Raw genomic sequence first — 21,851 nt, forward strand, 5'->3', positions numbered from 1 at the left:
AATATGAAGAGCCATAAAAGATAAAATGGAAATGGACACTCTAAAGAAAGATGAATACAGAATATGTTTCCAAGCTGAAGGTTCAAACTTGAGAGATACTGAGGGTCCATCTACACCAGTGGTCCCCAATGCAGTGCCCGCGGGTGCCATAGCGCCTGCTGGGCCATTTATGTGCACCTGCAGAGCAATCTGGGCTGGCCCCGCCACCGGGTGTGTGGCAGGTGCCAGGCCCGGACGCATGGGTGGTCCCTGCCCCGGGGTCACGGTGCATGCCGGTGCCGGCCCTGTGCATGCGGCGCCTAGGCGGCCCCTGCCTGCGGTTGCAGCACATGCCGGTGCCAGCCCTGACCCCGGGTGCGCAGCACATGCCGGTGCCGGCTCCAGGGCGCACAGTGCCTGGGCAGCTCCTGCCAGGGGTCGCAGCACATGCCGGTGCCAGCCCCGGGCACACGGTGCCTGGGCAGCCCCTGCCTGGGGTCACAGCACATGCCGGTGCCGGGCCTGGGCGGCCCCTGCCCGGGGTCGCAGCACATGCCAGTGCCGGCCCCGGGTGCGCGACAACTGGGCGGCCCCTGCCTGGGGTCGCGGCACATGCCGGTGCCGGCCCCGGGCGTGCGGCGCATGCTTGGCCCCGCCCCCGTACGTGTGGCGCGTGAGCAGCCCCGCCCCGAGGCAGCCCCAGAACGTTAGGGACCACTGATCTATACTGAATACTTATTTTGAAATAAGATATTCTGGAATAGTTATTCCGAAATAGCTTATTTTGAAATAGCACATCTACACTGCAGGGAAGTCTCAAAATTAGTCTGAGGCAGGTTTTCCTAATGTAGATGTGCTATCTCGATTTAAAGCCCCAGAAGGAATAACTTAGAATGGCCCTGGTGAGGGGCTATTTCAAAATAGCAGAAGTGGAGCATCTACACATGCCTTATTTCAAAATATCTATTTCGGAAGAGGCATTATTCTTTGTAGAACGAGGTTTACAGAAACTGGAATAAGCTGTCTGTTATTTTGAAATTTTTTAGAAATAATGGAATTGCTGTGTAGACGCTCACATAGTTATTTCAGAATAACAGCCATTGTTCTGAAATAACTTGGCTGTGTAGACACAGCTTGATGGTTCTGATTTCTTATTGAATCTCACATGATTGGGCTGTAAAAGCTTAAATGTAATCATACAATAATTCTATATCTCAGGCCTACAAGCCATAAAAGAATTTAAAGAGAGAAATCTCCATGAATTCAATAGAACTAATCAGATGCTTGTGAGTTAAGCATGTGTTTTAAATAATTACAGGGCTGGGGCTCAAAAAAGTTGCAATCCAAGGCCTTATCTTCAAAAGAGTTAAGCAACTACATAACTGAATTGTCTCAGTGACTCCTACAAAACTACTCATAAGAATAAAATTATATAAGTGTGAAAGTATTTATAGGATTGAGTTTTTGATTTGCATTAGTTATTAAGTCTATAAATCAAACCAGGAAGTGAAGAAAGGCCATATTTCATGGCACTGATATTACTTCAAAGGTCAAAGGTCTCATCACTTAATAACAATTTCTAAAGGTTCCAGGCTGCTTGCTGCTCACAGATATCAATGTTATATTTTTCTGGGTCACTTTTTATCAGAAAAGTTAAATCAGGGATTTTTTAAAAATGTATTGCTCTTGATCAGTATTTCATTTACATTAGAAAAACTTAATAGCTGTTGTGGTTGCACACTCCTGCAGGAACTCTTCAAAGCAAAAATTAAAGATAAAAATGGCATTTTAAAAATGCCAATTTCAAGGCTGGGAAGATACACGTCAGGCTATAAGAGAAGATGAAATGGAGAATAGAAAAAAAAGATACAAATCCTAAGGAAGACGATACAGTGAAATGTTGAGTTCATAGAAATTACTGTCCTCACAGGAAGTTCTCAGCAGCACCTTGTAGGATCTGACATAAACAAAGCGGAGGCAGGGATGTTACTAATTAACTGTTTTGCAGCTTCCGTTCAATTCAGAACTAAGAGTTCAGAGAACTGAGTATCTTGCAAGAGACATATACATATACAGCATGTTGCAGGATGGGGGATGTAAGCCAGGCATTCATCTGAAGGTAAACTGTGATTTGAGCCCGAACTAGGCACTTGTATACGCTTGGTTTATAAGCTTGTACATAGGCGAAGGTTCAAAAAGTGGACCCTGTAGGGAAGAAAAGAGGTTACAGGATAACAAACAGGACTCGCTGCCTTCCCTTAATATACAAATGAAGAGCGTCCTAGCAGGGGATACAAGCTGCGCGGCTGCTGTTCACTTTCGGTCCCTCCTGTAAATATCCCTCCCGGTCCCAACGCAGCCATGTGCGTCCTCCGCCGGCCCCGGGTGCCGCTGCTCTGGCAGCATGCTCCGTGAGGGCCGATTTGGCTACGCTGCTGCGGTGGCTGCCGAGGGAGGGAGGAAACCCGAGGGCAGGGAGCCGCCGGGAAAGGCTACGGGCGGGCTGAGCGCTAGCGAGCGGGAGCCCGGCGGGCCGGGGAAGGGCTTTGACAGCCTCCTCCTCCTCCCCCCGCAGGGCGGCGAGGGCAGGGCAGCCGGGCGGAGGCAGGGCTGAGATGAGGGGCTGAGCTGGGGGGGCGGCGGCCGAGCTGTGCGTGCGGCCGAGCCGGCCGGTCCCGTCCCTGCGGCTGGTGGCGGGTGCTGCGGGCCGGCTGCCCCCTGGCGCCCCTCCGAGGCCCGGGGTGGAGGGGCGGGAGGAGGAAGCAGGAGAGGAAGCGAGCGGCGGCTCCAGGAGCAGGGACGGCGGCGGTGGCGGCGCGGGAGCCAGGCGGCGCCGGGCCCGCAGCGACGGCGGCTCCTTCTCGGTGAGTCCCGCCGCGCGGCCCGGCCGGGGAGAAGCCGCGGGGGTGGGGTGGAGGGTCGGCCCGGCCCTGCCGCCGCCCGCCAAGCTGGGCCGCCGTGCCGGGAGCGGCCTGCAGCCGCGGCGGCCTGGGCTGGGTGCGCTCCCCCGGCAGCGGGCACCGGCCCCTGCGGCCCCCGCGCTGCCTTTGTTCGCTCCGCGCTCCGCGCCCCGCACCGGCGCCAGGCCTGGCGGAGAGACCGGGGCCGCGCCGCGGCCTGCAGGGGAGCGAGCAGCGCCCGGGACAGGGCCGCAGAGAGAGACGCGCACGCCCCCTCCCAAATCCCAGACCAGGAAGGGGACCGAGTCGGGCCGCGGCTCCCCAAAACCGCGGGGGGGGGGGGCTGGATCGGAGTTTGACAAAATAAATAAATAAAAACAGCCACCAAAAAACAAAACAAACCTGCCCAGCCCGGCGCAAGCGGAGGGGGAGGGGAGTGTCTCCCTCTGCGCGCCTCCCTCTCCAAATTCCAGTGCTGATGGCAGCAGTTGGATTTGACCCATTTGTAGCCCCCTCCCCACTCGCAGGAATAAGAGGGAGCTGGAAGAGTTTCTCCGACCAAGTTCTCTGCAAGCCAGGTGCCCAGTGCTCATGTGGAAGTCACCCTCCTGCCCTCCTCTCTTTGGCCTGTGCCTCAGAGGCTCAGGAGAAGGTTTAAATACAAATGTCAAGGTGTACAATTTGATACCTCTTCTCTCACCCGGAGTAAGTAGAGGGCAGAAACAATACGCTGCTGTGTAAAAGAAACAATACGCTGCTGTGTAAAAGAGGGAGAAGAGAGATCTAAACAGCTTGACCCACCTATGCACTCCTGCCTGTTCATCCCAAATTGTTCCCCCCTCCACCACAAACAACGTACAGACTAATTTTTGCCTATGCTTAGTCAATTACTTAAAACCAAACCAAAACACTAAAGTTACCAAAATCATCAAAGCGGCCAAAGTTGTTGAAGCTTTAAGCTGGGAAGCTCCTAGCTGCGCTCCTATGAGACCATTATTTTTGGTTTCAAAATTAAATTAGGCTTCCATGATTTTGGTATGTAAACACTGCTGCAGAGTGGATCTGTCTGGGTGATGGGGATGGCAGCTATGTACACATCATTTCTATATGGGAAAGTGTTTCTCCCAGACTTCTAGTTACCACCTTGCATCTTTTCACTAATTTGCCTCAACTCTTCTTTTCTAGATGTCAAATGTTTTCATCAATGTTGCCCCAAATCATGTATGAATTCCCTCAGTAAAAATATGCCCACTACCAGGGCTCCCTGCTTCTTACCCAACGCTAGTTATACAGCTCTGTCTGTACATCTCTGCTGGAGAACTGAAGAGTGGTATTAACTGTTGGTTCATATCAATATACATGTCCACAAATTGCTCATGTGGAAGCTTCATAGTAGTCATGAAATAATTTATTTTGCTTGGCTAGGAGTCTTTAACTTTTCTGGGATATTGCTGGAGAATAAGTACAAGTAGCCATTAATTTTTTATTGTATTTTTTTTAGTAAAGCAATTGCATGAGAAAATATGCATTTATATTTGATAAACTGAAAGCAAATTATGAATTAAAGGTATCTGCTTTAGCTTTCATCATGCTTTTATAAAATGTTTAGCTTTTCTTAAGCACTAATTCACTGATAACATTCCTTGTTTCCTATTACATATTTCACAATAAAATTGTGGAAGTGTGGTTACAGCTCTGCAGTTAAAGTAGAGTTGAATTTTTCCTTAAAGCAAATATTGAACCTCTTAGATATGTAGTACACACAGCATACTGTCTCCATATAATGACTTTTCTGAGAAATAAACTTAAGAGTTATTTTAGAGCTCAAATTAAGTGAGCCTTTAAAGAAGTTTAGCACTTAGGGTACGTCCATACTACAGGCTTTTGTCGACAGAGGCTTTGTCGACAGATACTGATACAGATACTGTCAACAAAGCCTGTCGACAAAGAGCGTCTAGACTATAGCCAGTTCTGTCGACAAAGCAAGCTGCTTTTTCAATAGAGAGTCTAGACACTCTCTTTTGAAAAAGCACAGTGTGAATGCAATAGCGCCTTTTGTTGACAGAACTCTGTTGACAAAAGGCGTTATTCCTTGTAGAATGAAGTTTACCGCCGTCGACAAAACTGCCGCATTCTTTCGACTTACTGTTGACAGAACTCGGTGGTAGTATAGACGCAGGTATAGTTTTGTCAACAAAAGTCCACTTTTGTCCACAAAACCCTGTAGTCTAGACACACCCTTAGTCTTGACAGTGCTACACTGTTACATCACCTCAGTATGGGCACATAATGATGGGAGAGGTTTGCTTTTTACTGTAGTTAATCCACCTCCCCAAAAGGCAGTAGCTAGGTCAGATGAAGAATTCTTCCCTCAACCTAGCACTGTCTACACATAGTAAATTCTGAGTGTAGATCAGCCCTTATCATCAAACATTTTTTGTCCTGAATTATTTTAGCAGAATATGCAGTTTTCAGATTTTCCATATAGTTAACTTTTTTACATTTTTCGTAAGATCTACGTTTAAAGAAATTGCCTTATGTATATATGTTATTTCTAACTGTTTCGATTATAGATAGTGCCAGACTAACAGCTCAGATCACTCAACCAATCATCCTTCCTCTAACTGATTTGCATGCTACAGTTGTGTTTGTGCAAAGAGACAGTGGCATAAGAGATTGAACTCATGTTAAGAATTACCAGATAACTTGGCCTCAGATGTCTTTGCTTTTTTTATGTTTATATGGTCATGCTAACTTGCACAGCACTATTCGAAAGGCTCATCATGGCACTGCTGAAGAAACCGAGGCAGGAATGCAAAGACATCCCTGTTTATACCCACTGCCATTTTCCTTGTCTCCCCACAGTGCTGCTTTCTGTTGTCCAGGAGGAATGGGAGGTGTGCAGAGTGATGGGATGGAAGTGTGCAGATGTCTGTTTCAGCTCTTCTTGTGATGCTTCCTTGGTGCACAATGGTCCTAAGGCACCAGTGTCCGAGGCAATAGTTCATACTCACCTGAAACTACGCCGTGGAGGAGAGGAATCTAAAAATCAGTTTAATGTAAGCTGATACATTTAGTTTAATGTAAGCTGTACACTAAAATGCATTGATCCTAATTGTATGCCTATGGCATGATGCCACTACAAGATAGAGTTGAGTTAATTTTGGGGGTCTTAACTATACATTTCCATACAACAACATGTTTGAGAATTTCCTGAGTTTGTATTGTTTCTTTGCAGTAATTTTCCTTTCCCTCTAATGATTCGTACCCTTAAATTGCTAATAGGTATTCTTAACTGATTTCCATTTTAATGGAGGTTTAGTAGATTTTTTTTTGGGTGTATCTGGGAATGTATAGCACACTTCAGCAGATATATTTAAGTTGTTATTCACCAAGGGCTGCAATTTCAGTAACAAAGCTCAACAAATGAATAGTAGCTTCAGATAATAAAGAGACCTAAGAGGAAACTTGGGCATATGTCATGTAAGTAATTTCAGGTGACAAAGTACATATGGTTATAATTTGGAGGGCATACTGAAATTATGAGTAGGATAAGTTAAGTCTAGTGTTTATACTGGAATGGTCTTTAACCAAGTTTAGATAAGGCAGCTTTATGCCTCTCAAAACCATATGCCTCCGATTTAACTGCAGGTAGAGACTGTGGTATAGGGGCCATTCTACTTATCATTGGTTTCATATTTTCTCTTGCAGTAATTGGAATGTTTGAATTAAAGCTCTTAGCTAGATTAATTGCACGGGTGATGGGAATTTAAAAAAGGATAGATTTGCTAACAGCTTGATTTTTGATAAAAACATCCCAAATCAGTGTGACCTCATTTTCCCCATAGTTTTGGATATCTTAAAGGAAGCTTAAAATGTCACAGACAACCTAATTTATTCAGTTAACAAAATAAAGTTGTTTCACCTACTTCATTTCTATGGGATTTTGTGGGTTTACAATCACACTTAAACATTTTTTTTCTTCCTTGTTGCTCTGTGTGAAAGACCCATGAAACTGTCTATACACGAAGTGTTGTCAAATGTAGAAAGTAAATAAAAAAGGAGGGGGGGGGGGAGAAGAATAGTTAAATATTTATTTAGTACCAGGTCTTAACTTGTAACAATATTAGGCAAAAATTTTCAGACTAGAGTGTTAGTTTTTTAAAATTGTTGTTATCTCTGTAGTTTTTAATATCTTACACCCCTGATCCTGTTGGATCCGCTCAGTCAAACCCTTATAAATGTACAGTCTGATTAAAATCAGTGGGGTCTTCCTGCGAGTATGAGAATACATGTTGTGCATATCCAAGCATGAGATCAGGGCCATAATCTTGAAAATGAACAGAACTCGTACTATGTGCAATGTATTTTCAAGGTTTCACTTTCTGCAAAATTGGTAGATGTCAGATTCTATCTGTATATTCTGTTAGATCAGCTTGCTAATGCACTGGCAAGATAGGATGGTGTATTACAACTGAACAAAGCTCTACAGAATAAGTGAATAGATTAATTCCACTCTTTCACTTGAGGGTTAGCTTCATAGCTTAATAGAGTTTATTGCTGGAATCATCATCTTGATGTTTAAACTATGTATTCCTGGGGTTAATTTCATCCCAATAGTCTTCATTATCTCTTTGCTTGCTTTTCAGGTATCTGCTAATATTTAATTCCTACCAACTTGTTTTCTTCTATCTGCTTTTGTTCTGATAATTTACTTTCTTCATCAATCAGTCCCGCCAGTCTTTTGCTCCCCCTCTTCGTTGCTTGTCTTTCTATACTTCCCAATCTATCAGTATTTTTCTGGTTTGTGGGGTGTACAGATACACTCTGTCTAAAGTATGGACTCACCAGAAATAAGGCTATTGCTTCCCCAGTGAGCGTAACTAAAGATGCAGCATGATGTATCATGAGACAACACAGTATTTATACTTTGTTCTAATAGTTTAATTCTGAGAACTTGGCTTAAGTTCTGGAAGATAAAAAGGGATAGACTACGTCTTTTGATCAGATGTCTGTTTGTCATTGTAGTGATACAGGGGACAGAAAAGTGTTGCAAGGGGTCCCCAAGGAGAATTACTTCTATGCACACACAACATATGATATTGGTATTCTTGCAAGCCCTGCTGTAGGGGCCATAGTGCACAGTAATATGGACAATTCTGGACTGTGGGATTTAGCCCTCAAGAGATTACTGTGATTTAGAACATTTCTTGGTTCACTTGGAACACTAATATATACCTGGTGCCACACCACTTAAAACCGCCTTTTTCCTCATCACTTCTCCCCTTAGATGCACACTTTGTGTTGTGCCTTCAGGAGAGTCAAGAATATGTCTCATTCAAAAGTAGTCTTTATTCTCTAACATGAAATCCGTTCTTTTCTGTGGCCTATGTTCTGAAGAATTTTTACAGAATTGCCTACAATCCAGTGAATTTTAGGAGTTATATTTTTCACAATTTGATTGTTATGGAATTATTCATTACACTTGGATGAAAACACCTTGTTTCATGGAGGGCTGGAAATCCCTACAGCAGCTAAGCATTAGAAAGGCTATGTGGCTATATACCATTCTGAAAGATTACAAGTGAATACAACTCCATGCTGTTTAAACCCAGGATTCTGGCTTTTTTCAATTGATTAGGACTTTTAGCATTACTGGTAACTTGTTTGAGTCCATCAGATATTGCTATTCAGGGTGAACTGAAAGCAGAAGCAGAATTTGCAGTCCTGATCTGAAAAGGAGAGTAGAGAGGGGAGACTTGATTTTAACTAACTTGATTAAGTCCACATTATATAAAATTTTCCTCCACTGGTAATTGTTGCTGATCTGTTATTTTTCTGTCATCATAGATGCAGAGGTATACATGACACAGCAATAGTGTTTGCTTTTGTGTTTAATGCTTCTACATACTATTATTTTAGCTTAAAAAAAAGGATAACTAAGCAGTTCTCTAATGCTGCCTCTGCGGTGAAGAGGGAACTAGTGATTGCTGTTGATCAGTGTGTGCAGCACCTGGTTCTGTCTTGGGAATGAGGAGAATTCCTCTGCTTTCAGCAGAAGGGGGAGAGGGGTCTTCTGGCAATTTCTGGAAAGGGTATTGCTCATGACTAGCCATTGTGTGTTGGAGCATTCTTTCTGCCAGTCACGTTGTCTTTTATTAGGCAATAACACGACAGGTTGAATTTCTCTAATCTTGCATTCACTGAGTCTGGCAACATTCGTGGTCTAGCATGATTTTAGTTACACTAGATGTCTACTTATTGTGAATGGGGCCAAGTTTCCTGCGCCCTCTCTTATCCCTTTCTGCACACTTCACTTCCCCAAGTGGGAACCCTGACTGGGGGCAGCTGCAGATCCCTGGGGCCAGGATCTAGGGCCAACAGCCAGAACCCAAGGTGAGAGGCTGGGACTCTGGATCTGGCATTGGAGCTCCTGGGCTGTGGTTGACTTTCCATGGTCTGGCAAATTCTCTAGTTCTGTCCTGAGAATGCTGGTTTAGAAGTTTAACCTGTAATGGTAGTTGACCCCACCCAACAAAACCAAAGAGTTAAACTCCTAAATTCAAGTTTAAGCACTTACATAAAAGTGATGTGGTTTTATCTGCACTAAAAAGCTGCTGAGCACCTGTAACTACAGGGCTACGTCTAGACTACATCCCTTTTTAATAAAAGGGATGTAAATTAGACGTATCGCAATTTCTAATGAAGCGGGGATTGAAATCTCCCCCGCTTCATTAGCATAAAAATGGCTGCCGTATTTTTTCAGCACGGAGCTTTGCCGGAAAAAAGCGGCAGTCTAGACGCTGATCCCGAAAGATCCCTTGTCGCTCTATGAAATAAGGGATCTTTCGGAAAAGGCTTTATTTTCCGCAAGATCAGCGTCTAGACTGGCGCTTTTTTCCGGCAAAGCTCCATGCCGAAGAAAAGCGGCAGCCATTTTTATGCTAATGAAGCGGGGGAAATTTAAATCCCCGCTTCATTAGCAATTGCGATACGTCTAATTTACATCCCTTTTACGAAAAAGGGATGTAGTCTAGACTTAGCCCAGGTGACTTCAACAGGATTCGTGGGGGCTCAGAACTTCTATAAATTCCTGTTGATTCTTAAACATTCACCGCCATTTTCTGACTTTTATTTTTATTTTTTTTTACCTGAACCAACTGTGTAAAGGATGTTTGGGCAAGGATGTAAGCCACATTTTGTGTAAGGCAAGGATTAGACTATAAAGTTTGGTTGGCATAGCTGTGTCAGTCAGCAGTGTGGATAAAAACACCACTCCACCCCGATACATCTATGCTGGCAAAAACCCCAATGAGGACACAGCTATGCCAATAAAGTGTGCCCCTCTCATACCTAATTTGGGGAGGTGGTATCACTATACCTTCAGAAAAACTCTTGTTGGCATAAGCTGTTTTTACACCCAAGGCCTCTCCTGGAATAGCTATATGAGTAAAGCATTTGTAATGTAAAGTCTTAAAAAGTTGTTTCTAAGTGGCTTGAGCCTTTTTATTACAGAGTGAGCCTGCAAGTAAAATTTTATTTTTAATTATTTATTTTGTAAGGATTTTTACAGATATAATACAGACAGTCCCCGGGTTACGTACAAGATAGGGACTGTAGGTTTGTTCTTAAGTTGAATCTGCATGTAAGTCGGAACTGGCGTCCAGATTCAGCCGCTGCTGAAACTGATCAGTTTCAACAGCGGCTGAATCTGGACGCCAGTTCTGACTTACATACAGATTCAACTTATGAACCCCAGGCATCCCCAAGTCAGCGACTGCTGAAACTGATCAGCGGCTGATTCCAGGAAGCCCGGGGCAGGGGCTTCCTGTAGTCAGCCACTGGTCAGTTTTAGCAGCGGCTGACTTGGGGACGCCTGGGGCAGAGCAGCTGGGGTGCTGCTGGGTTGGTCCAGTAGCGCCGCCGCTCCTCGGCGCTACTGGACCAACCCAGCAGCACCCAAGCTGCTCTGCCCCAGGCGTCCTGATTCAGCCGTTGCTGAAACTGACCAGCAGTGGCTGAATCAGGACGCCTGGGGCAGAGCAGATGGGGTGCTGCCGGGTTGGTCCAGTAGCGCCCAAAGCAGTGCTACGGGACCAACCGGCAGCGCCCCAGCTGCTGTACCACAGGCGTCCGGAGCAAAGCTGCGGAGCAGGGGGCAGCGGGACAGCCCAGACGCGCCGTGGCTGTCCTGCTGCCCTCGGGCTCCGTGGCTTTGCTCTGCTTTGCTCCCCGTCCCCCTGGTCTGCTGTCCCCTGCCCGCGTGTTCCGCCGCTTTGCTTCCTCTCCCTGGTCTGCTGGAGACGAGGGAGAGGGAGGGCCCTGTTCGTAACTGCGGATCTGACGTAAGTCGGGTCCGCGTAACTCGGGGACTGCCTGTAGTTAACATTCTATGAAGGAATATAAAAACAGCCCCAAAATGTCCAAATATCACCCATATTGGGGTGCACACAAACTATTTGTTGGCTGTAATATTCCCATCTGGAGATTGCTTCACTAATAATTTTATATAAATTGTGTATTTTGATTTAACTTTCTTTGCTTCTGTAATCTGGTAAATGTAGTGGTCAGACAGTTTTAGAAAACTTCAGGTTTATTACAGTGTTTATGTTCTTATCACAATGATGGTTGTTTATTGCGACCCACAATAAAGTGATTTTGTAGGAGATCCACTTTGCCTTTGACTGTGCAGGTGTGAATAATAGGTATTGTGGTATGTTTCCTAAGTGGTATTACTATAATTTACCAATGTTTATAATTTTGTATCACTGCAAACTAATATTAATATTGCTATGAAAACCATGTATATATGTAATATTTCTCAGACAGTAAAAACCTATATTTCCACTGTTTAAGTGACATGATACTGCAAGAAGCTCATCAATCAGAGAGCTTGTAGAGGGAGTAGATGCTCAGATATATGTGATGGGGCAGTGGCAGCACACAAGTATCAACTAATTGACTTTTAGCTTAGGATGCAACTGAAGTTACTACCTTTGTTATAATTACCTGAAGATTATCTTATTCTTTAGAATTTTACATAGTTTGCTATTCCAGCCCACAAAACTGCTGCTAGAGATACACCAAACAAACTTGGTTTTTTAATTTGTACTTTTCATTTTTTCGTCTAATTAATTTATTAATTACTTTGAGTAATCTTGATGTTTAATGATGTATATAAATTATGGATGTTAGTGGCTACCTGGCTAACCATTTAACCCAGTGATTCCCAACCTTTTCAAGCATACAGATCCCTTTTCAATTTATTAAAATTTCACAGACCCCCCAAACAATCCATTTTTACTAGCCCAACTATACCCTTCCCGCTAACCTAACAGCTTTTGAATGATTAGAGTGGAGTAAAGCATTCAAAAAAGAAAAAAAAATGGTAAAACGTGACTGACCCGTTTGCAAGCTGACTCCAGTGGATAGTCACAGCGTGTCAGCTTCAGCGAAGGCTGAGGGACGTGCAGACTGCAGGGCATGGAGCTTCTTAAGTCCCGCTGGCTGCTGTTCACCTGCGTTGCTTCCTTAGCTCCTGTCCCCTCCACCTCCTACCCATCCACGGAGTGAAGGGGCTCTCATGGCCAAAGGGAGCTGGCAGCTCCTCAAGGGCAGAACTTCAGGGAGGGTAGGCGGCAAGGGCAGAACTTTGAGAGTGAAGTGGGGGGGAGGGCACCAGCCGAGCATGCCAGGTTGTGGCTTGCTTTTGATCCCGTTCTCTGGATGCTAAGGGAACGAGGGGAAAGTGCTTGCATTCCGTGCATACCTCTCGCACACCAACCAGGCCATCATGGTGGGCCTAATCCTTCCTTTTAAAAAGTTTCTGGGGATCCTCTGCAGTCCCTCACGGACCCCCTAGGGGTCTGCAGAGCCCAGGTTGGGAACCACTGATCTAACTGATAAGCGATTGCTTATTGTTTAATGGTTCTCGTTAATTGCAATACCACCACCCCACCCCCTGCATGCTCTGCATTTTAACTTCAGACCACCAGGCTGGCTCAGTCCGAGTTTTAAATGAAGAGCATGCAGGGGTGCCACCTGCCACCCCATGCAGCAGCGTGGGATGGCAAGGGGTTCTCTAGGAGTGGGGCTGGAAACTCACTGGCTGCCGGCCCTGCCTCTGGGGGGGAACATTCTAGTAACTGTATAATCACTAAAAATTGTTGCAGCTATGTGATTACTAAAATAAATGACATCATACATCCCTAATATAAATAAAAAATATTTATAGGATTTAGTATTGAGTAGGTAACTTTCCATTAGGGATGTAAAATCCTGTTTAATTGTTTAACCGGTTAACCAGGGGTGAGGAACCTCAGTCCTGGGGTCTAGATGCGATCCCCAGCTTGCCTGGATCAGGCCCCAAGCCTCAGGACCTCCCAGCATCGGGGAGCCTGCACTGGTGCTCCAGCCCTGCTCACCCTACCATGGAGCTGGAGCACACAACACCTACTAGGCTGGGTCCCCCTAGGCTCTGGTATGTGAGGGGAATGTGTTTTTCTCCTTCTCAGTTTGGGGGCCATGTCAATGAGGTTTGGTTTCTCTTTGCTTCTCACTTGTGTGTGGCACTGACTGATTTTTCTGTGGATCTAACCAAAAAAAGGTTTCCCACCCCTGCGATTAACATCTAGCAGAAGGGCTGCCTCAGCCCAACTAGGCTGGAATGGCCTCCCACCTACCACTGGGCTGGAGCGCCCCTTCTCTCTCCCCCCCCCACACCCCCCCAGGCAGAGGCTGCTTCAGCCTACCCAGAGCAGTTTCTGACTGTGCGATGCCTGGGCCTGTTTCTGCTAGAGGCTGCTCTGGACTACTATTAGGGTATGCCTACACTAGCTCCCTAGTTCAAACTAGGGAGGCTAATATAGGCATTCGAAGTTGCAAATGAAGCCCGGGATTTAAATATCTGGGCTTTATTTGCGTCTTCCCGTCCGGGCGCCATTTTTAAATTCCTTTAATCCGAACTAACTATCCGCAGCTACACGTGGCAGTCAAAAATTAACTCGAACTAAGTCCTTGAGTATAACAAAATACAGGACTATGTAGCAGTTTAAAGACTAACAAGATGGTTTATTAGATAATGAGCTTTCATGGGCCAGACCCACTTCCTCAGATCAAATAGTGGAAGAAAATAGTCACAACCATATATACCAAAGGATACAATTTAAAAAAATGAATACCTATGAAAAGGACAAATCAAATTTCAGAACAGAAGGGGAATGGGGGGGGAGGGGAGAAGGGAGGTGAATGTCTGTGGGCTAATGATATTAGAGGTGATAATTGGGGAAGCTATCTTTGTAATGGGTAACATAACTAGATCCTTTGTTTAGACTCAGATGTAAAGTGTCGAATTTTAGCATGAATGACAGTTCAGAGGATTCCCTTTCAAGTGCAGATTTAAAAGGTCTTTGTAGCAGGATGCAGGTAGTTAAGTCGTTGAGACAGTGTCCTTTCTGGTTGAAATGGCAAGAAACTGTTTTTTTTTTGTGATCCTGTCTAATATCTGTTTTGTGGGCATTGATCCTTTGGCGAAGTGCCTGAGACGTTTGTCCAATGTACATAGCAGACGGACACTTTCGGCACATGATAGCATAAATTATATTTCTGGATGCGCAGGAATATGTGTTCTTGATCTTATAACTCACTTGGTTGGGTCCAATAATGGTATCAACAGAGTGAATATGTGGACAAAGCTGGCAACGGGGCTTGTTGCAAGGGAAGGTACCAGGGTTGGTATTAGTGTGGTATGTCCTGTGGTGGTTGGTAAGAATCATTTTGAGGTTAGGTGGTTGTCTATAGGAGACTATGGGTCTGTCTCCCAGAGCCTCTTGGAGTTTGGTATCCTGTTCCAGTATAGGCTGTAGTTTATTGATAATGTGATGGACAGGTTTAAGTTGGGAGTGGTAGGTGATGACAAGTGGAGTTCTATTGTTGGTTTTCTTGGGTCTGTCTTGAAGTAGATGGTTTCTAGGTATTCGTCTGGCTCTTTCAATTTGCTTTTTTATTTCTCCGGGTAGGTAGTTGAGGTTTATAAATGCTTGGTAGAGATCCTGAAGTTTCTGGTCTCTGTCAGTGGGATTAGAGCAGATGCGGTTGTATTGAAGGGCTTGGCTATAGATGATGGATCGTATGGTGTGTTCTGGATGGGAGCTGGAAGCATGTAGGTAACTGTATGAGTCAGTGGGTTTTCTGTAGAGAGTGGTGTCTAATTTTCCATTGTTGATTTGTACTGTGGTGTCCAGGAAATGGACCTCTCATGTAGAATGGTCCAGGATGAGGTTGATGGTGGGGTGTAGGTTGTTGAAATCTCTGTGGAATGTCTCCAGTGTTTCTTGGCCATGCGTCCAGATCAAAAAGATGTCATCGATGTAGCGTAAGTAGAGAAGGGGTAAAAGGGGATGGGAGTTGAGGAATCGTTGTTCTAGGTCAACCATAAAGATGTTAGCATACTGTGGGGCCATGCGTGTGCCCATGGCTGTGCCGCTGATCTGGAGGTATAAGTTGTTCTCAAACTGGAAATAATGGAACCAACAGTAAACATTTTAGGGATAACATTTTCTAAAAAACTACAAGCCAGGTTGATATAAATTTATGAACATTTATATTGTTCTGGGCAATTTATATGAAATTTTATATAATGAATGAGAATAAAGGGTCTTCCACATATATTGTTCTCTTACTGTTCCTTTCTAAATTAGTTACATTGTTTTAAAATATTTGTTTGTCTCATGAAACTCCAGAAACTATCACAACCTCAAGGATTGTAGATACAAATCATCTCCTTTTTTGACATTATGTAGTGGTTTGAGAAGCAAGTGTTTTATAGACATGAAAAACCACAAAATTTTGCAGTGAATAACCAAGTTCATTCTCTCATTTTTGAGCAGTGTCTGGGGAATTCTTAAGTTCACGGACAGTAACCTGTTAAATTTGTTTATATACTGAACATGAGTTGAAGTTTATTGTTTTGTGCTATCGTGATTATTTCAATAAGGGGTGAGAGATTCATAAACTCATAGAAGATTAGGTTGGAAGAGATCTCAGGAGATCATCTAGTTTAGTCCACTGTTCAAAGCAGGACCAACCCCAACTAAATCATCCCTTCTATTGCTTTGTCAACCCTGGCCTTGAAAACCTCCAAGGATGGAGATTCCACCACTTCCCTAGGCAATCCATTCCAGTGCTTCACCACCCTTGTGAAGTAGTTTTTCCTAATAGCCAACCTAGACCTCTCCCACTGCAATTTGAGACCATTGCTTCTTGTTCTGTCACAGGTCTCCACTGAAACTAGTGGGGTTGCATCCTCTTTGGAACCTTGCTTCAGGTAGTTGAAGGTGTCTATCAAATCCTCCCTTACTCTTCTGTTCTGCAGACTAAATAAGTCCAGTTCTCTCAGCCTCTCAAAAGTCATGCACTCCAGCCCTCTAGTAATTTTGGTTGCCCTCTGCTGGACTGTCCAGTTTGTCTACATCCTTTCTGATGTGTGTAAAAACCAGGCACAGTACTCCAGAGGTGGCGTCAACAATGCTGAATAGATGGGGAATCTGCTGGCAGTGTTCCTACTAAGGCAGCCCAATATTCTGTTTAAACATTGATTAATTCTGTAATTTTACTATATGTGCAGGGATTGTAATTGCTTTCCAGATGGGTTCATATATTGTTTTTCACCTCTTCATTTATTTTTAAACTTGTGAATTGCTGCATTCACATTAATTACATGAATTTATGATGAATCAATTAGGTTTTTTATTTGGGAAACATCCATATATACCCAACTCTGTGTAAAGTCATATAAATGAAACATAAATACCAGACTATCATTGGAATAGATTTCATTGTAATTTTGGCTGCCTAAGAATTGAATACAGGCAGTCCCTGACTTACAACGGGTTACGTTCTGAACACCTGGTTGTAACTCGATTTGGTCGTAAGTCAGAAATACGTGCTGCCCGCGCTGTTTGAAAAACTTGACATATATGGTTCTCAACTAAAAAATATTATAAGGGGGTTAATGGAAGGTTGGTCGTAAGTATGGATGGTCGTAAGTTGGTGTGTTCGTAAGTTATGGAGTGGCTGTAGTCAGTTTTCAGTGTTAGTGTTTTGTACTCTTTTGGTGTTTGCAATTAACCTAGAGATGATAGGTATCAGCTAGTTTCACAAAACACCAATTTAGTAAAACAACTGTCTGAATTCTTAAGTAGGTATAATTCTCTATTCATGTTTGTAACTTTTCTTAATCTTTGCCTTACTCTAAGAAGACTGTTTTTTGAGAATGGTAGGCAATGGATTTTCTTGCCATCTTTTTTTATCATGTTGTGGAAAAAATGTCCAAATTGGATCTCCTTTTTATTTCTTTCAACAAATTTGAGGAATGTTTCCTTCCAGCTTCTTCTACTTCTGCTCCTAAAATGCCTTTTGTCTGCGTGTGTTTGTAAAGATTGGTGTGAAAGATCTTTTACTTTTCTATTTAATCAAGATAACATGATTGCTGTCCTCAGAAATGCTCAAGTAAATCCACTTAATTTTCATTTACGTATTGACAGGTTTAACTAATATTGAAGTATAGCTGCATTTTACTTTAAGTTGGGAAAAGAGAATAGTGTCTTATTGGGAAAAGAGAATAGTAAAAGACAAACTTTGATTTAGTTTTTCTCCTTTTAGTCCCGTGTTCCTAAAAATAGAAGTATTTAACTGAAGGAGAAATGGTAGAAGTGTTGAGAGCTCTAGTTTATTAATTTCAGCTTTATCAGATGGAATCTGTCCGCTGTTTCCTGATACAGCCAATCTATGGTTAATTTCAGGAGGCACGGGAATTAGAGGCAGTCTGGTAGGTAGATTGGTATGTGTGAACAAAATCTCTGCAGCAGTAGTAGATGGGGCTTCAATTCAGGCAAGTACTTCAAGAAAGTATGATAGGAGAAAATAAGCTCCAATTAAAGTAAATAAATTACAAATTCTCCAATTATAAAATCTATAGAGTCTTTCAAATCCACAGATATCCATCCGCGGCTCATTTTTGCAGATACAGATTTTGTATCCATGCAGTGCTCTAGTAATTTACACACTGGGGAAGCTATTGTGAGTGTGCATTTTCGTTTTTAAGAAATTGACTTATTTCCCCCAGGTATCAGTTTGCAACTTGTTCCAGTCTTTTGGACAGTGGCTCACATGTACAACGTAAGTGTTTGCGTGGTCTGTGTAGCTATTACCTAAATGGAATGAATCATTCCTTGTAACTTCATTCTGTATGACTTGTTCTTTTTCTTTGGTTATTTTAGTAGATAACAGCTATTCTAGCTTTTGATTAGTGCATGAAGAAAAAACAAATTTTCTATATTGCATTTGTTGGGATGCTGCTACAAAGACCATATATTTTTCTTGAATACAAATAATTTATTTCTCTATGCAGAACTTCTGAATTAAGTTCTTCTTGTGACAGATCTTTGATTCTATGTGGAGCTCTATTAACTTCATTGGGGCCCTGCATGCTCATGGAAGTCCACCTCTGTGGTTGCAGTTCTTGGTTCACCACTCATTACATTAAGAACTGATTTTGTAAACATTTAGAATGTGAGTAACTTGATTTCTGTGAACAATCTCAATGATTTATCTGGAACATTAACCATATTTGTCAGAACTGAAAGCATCACTTAAACAAAAAACAAGCCAGTTCAGTGTAAAGATGTTAAATATTGGTTAATTGAATAGTTGATTAACCACATGAATTGTTATTGATTACTCGACTATTCTGTAATCCCTGGGGGTGGGGCCAGCAGCCAGTGCAATCCGGACCTAATCCTGAAGAGCCCCCTGCCACTCTATGCTGTTGCCTCTGTATCAGAGGCAGAAGCATCAGGAGCCAGGCAAGAGCTGGTCCATAAGGGGATCTAGTTTAAAAACTACCTTCCCTCGTGGACCGGCTGCCTGTTGCGCCATGCTGCTGCCTCTGGTACAGAGGCAGAAGGGTTGGGTGGCAGTGGCCCCTATCCAGGGCGGAGCCTGAGCTCCCGGACCCTGTGTGAGCTGGAATTGAGCCAGGCTGCCTGCTAAAAAATGTATTGGCAAGAGTGTGTGTGAGTATCCGTGTAGTTTATAGCATTAATCTATAAGCTTTTGCTTATCGATTAATCGGTTAATTGATTGCACTATTACATCCCTACTTCAGTGTATGGAATCTGATTTAATTAAGTGTGTATGGAGATGAACTAATTAAGGTTGTGATCCTGTAACTCTGGCATGGGGTGAACTTCTACACCTAATCGAATCATTTGTGGGATCAGGGTCCCAACTCATCTGTGTATATGACCAGTTAAGGAAATCCTTGTCTGTCAGATCAAAATCCAGTCTGGGAAAGTGAAACTGAATCACTTACTGCCTCATGATTAGGCTGCTAACCAGCACTTAGAAGCCTTGTATTAGCTTGAGTCAGATGTTCAAGCAGCAGTTGAAAATAAAAATTGGTTTTCTACCTTGATTTTCTTATAAATGGTTCTTGACAGCTCACCTGAGCTGTATCAAGGTGATATTTCTCCTTTCTTTCCTCTTAGTCCTTAATGTATTTTGATGTATAGACATGAGTAATAATGACTGCTCTCTCACAGTACAGCGTAAGACACAAGTGCTGTTTGGTGGCAGTTACAAGAAAACAAAAACTTGCCTTCAATATTCATTTTCAGGTTGTACATGCTGGCCAAACACAGTTCAACTTTTAACTGAGAAACAGAAACAATATTAAAAAACGTAGAGTATGTCTGAATAGTGATAGAAATGTAGCCGTGTTAGTCTGGTGTAGCTGAAACAAAAAACAGGACTAACAAGATAGTTTACTAGGTGATGAGCTTTCATGGGCCAGACCCACTTCCTCAGATCAAATAGTGGAAGAAAATTGTCACAGCCATATATACCAAAGGATACCATTAAAAAAATGAACACATATGAAAAGGACAAATCAAATTTCAGAACAGAAGGGGAAGAGGGGAAGGTAAATGTCTGTGAGCTAATGATATTAGAGGTGATAATTGGAGAAGCTATCTTTGTAATGGGTAAGATAATTAGAGTCTTTATTCAAACTTAGGTGTAAAGTGTCGAATTTAAGCATGAATGACAGTTCAGAGGATTCTCTTTCAAGTGTGGTCTTAAAAGGCCTTTGAAGCAGGATGCAGGTAATCAAGTCGTTGATACAATGCCCTTTCTTGTTGAAATGGCAAGAAACTGTTTTTTTTTTGTGATCCTGTCTGATATCTGTTTTGTGGGCATTGATCCTTTGGCGAAGTATCTGAGACGTTTGTCCAATGTACATAGCAGACGGACGCTTTCGGCACATGATAGCATAAATTATATTTCTGGATGCACAGGAATATGTGTTCTTGATCTTATAACTCACTTGGTTAGGTCCAATAATGGTATCAGCAGAGTGAATATGTGGACAAAGCTGGCAACGGAGTTTGTTGCAAGGGAAGGTACCAGGGTTGGTATTAGTGTGGTATGTCCTGTGGTGGTTGGTAAGAATCATTTTGAGGTTAGGTGGTTGTCTATAGGAGACTATGGGTCTGTCTCCCAGAGCCTCTTGGAGTTTAGTGTCCTGTTCCAGTATAGGCTGTAGTTTATTGATAATGTGATGGACAGGTTTAAGTTGGGGCTTGTAGGTGATGACAAGTGGTGTTCTATTGTTGGTTTTCTTGGGTCTGTCTTGAAGTAGATGGTTTCTAGGTATTCGTCTGGCTCTTTCAATTTGCTTTTTTATTTCTCTGGGTGGGTAGTTGAGGTTTATAAATGCTTGGTAGAGATCCTGAAGTTTCTGGTTTCTGTTAGTGGTATTAGAGCAGATGCGGTTGTATTGAAGGGCTTGACTATAGATGATGGATTGTATGGTGTGTTCTGGATGGGAGCTGGAAGCATGTAGGTAACTGTATGAGTCAGTGGGTTTCCTGTAGAGAGTGGTGTCTAATTTTCCATTGCTGATTTGTACTGTGGTGTCCAGGAAATGACACACATAGAGTATGTCTGGCATCAAGTTAAGTGCTTAGGTGGTGAGAAGCAATGGCAATCTTGTGTTCTCTTCATAGCTAGCATGGTATTGTTAACTGTTCTCTTACTTTTGCTTCTAGGGCCATAACTAGCGTGCGGTAGCTGTCAAGGGCACAGAGCTGTTAGAGTTTCAAAAATAGGGCATCGCACATGATCAGACCCTGTGGCATCAGTTTCCTTCTTCCCCGCATCTGTAGGATTGGGAAAGCAGAGTCCAGCTGAAGCTCAGGCACCCCATTCCCAGTGGATTGCAGGGGTAGTGACCATGGCTGGAGCAGGCTTCCCAGTACTAGGACTCTATGAGATGTCAGGCAAGTGGGATGCTGAGTGCTGGGTTGGCTCCTACGGAGTATGTTCATTGTTCAGTAAATGTTTGCTGAAGCTGCTGCCCTTGCTAGGGATTAAAAAGGTTAAAGGAGGCAAATCAGGAAGGTAGGATCTGAGCAGGTGGTTGGAGACTGTGCTGGGGGTCTGTGCATGTGTCAACAGCTGAATGCAGAGGCAGGAGAGGGGTCGATAAGCAAAATGGTGGGGAGTGGAGCTGGAATTGAGCCCGGTGAGATTCTGCCAGATGATGGCAGATGGCAAAACTCTAGCACAGGGAGGGGCAGAAGGGGTAACAATGAAGTAACAGTTATGCTGATAGGGTGAACCATGTGTCCTGTGCAAAAAATGGTGGGGGCAGAGTATACTGCATGTTTAGAAAGAGGTGTTCAGACAAGAAAAAGGCTGTTTGTTATTTTCAGCTAGAAAAAGTAACAATAGAAACAAAGACTATGTCAACACTACAGACCTTATAGCAGCACAGTTGTACTGCTGCAGTGGTGCTGCTGTAAGGTCTCCCCTGTTGGGAGATCTCACATCGGGACAATTAAACTTCCCACCCAAAAGTGGGTGGGAGAGTATTGCCTGTCTTTATGTGGACGGTATGGCCAGCACTATGTC

The 21,851-nt window shown here is 43.5% G+C and overlaps 1 protein-coding gene across 3 annotated transcripts in view; it reads left to right on the plus strand.

The window, feature by feature from the left end:
• Positions 1-1,930: 1,930 nt before the first annotated feature.
• The window catches only part of SOCS6 (suppressor of cytokine signaling 6), a 37,456-nt gene continuing 17,535 nt past the window's right edge, over positions 1,931-21,851 (plus strand). Inside the window, exons 1-3 of one of the 3 annotated variants that reach the window (XM_075921049.2) lie at positions 2,316-2,843; positions 5,745-5,938; positions 18,004-18,056. The gene's annotated coding sequence lies outside the window, so the exon portion shown is untranslated. Of the gene's footprint in view, positions 2,099-2,315; positions 2,844-5,744; positions 5,939-18,003; positions 18,057-21,851 lie in introns of those variants that run through there. The other 2 variants (XM_075921048.2, XM_075921047.2) reach the window with 2 other exon arrangements.

This window comes from Pelodiscus sinensis, chromosome 2, assembly GCF_052426305.1.
Source record: "Pelodiscus sinensis isolate ZL-2025 chromosome 2, ASM5242630v1, whole genome shotgun sequence".
Classification (NCBI taxonomy): Eukaryota; Metazoa; Chordata; order Testudines; family Trionychidae; genus Pelodiscus; species Pelodiscus sinensis.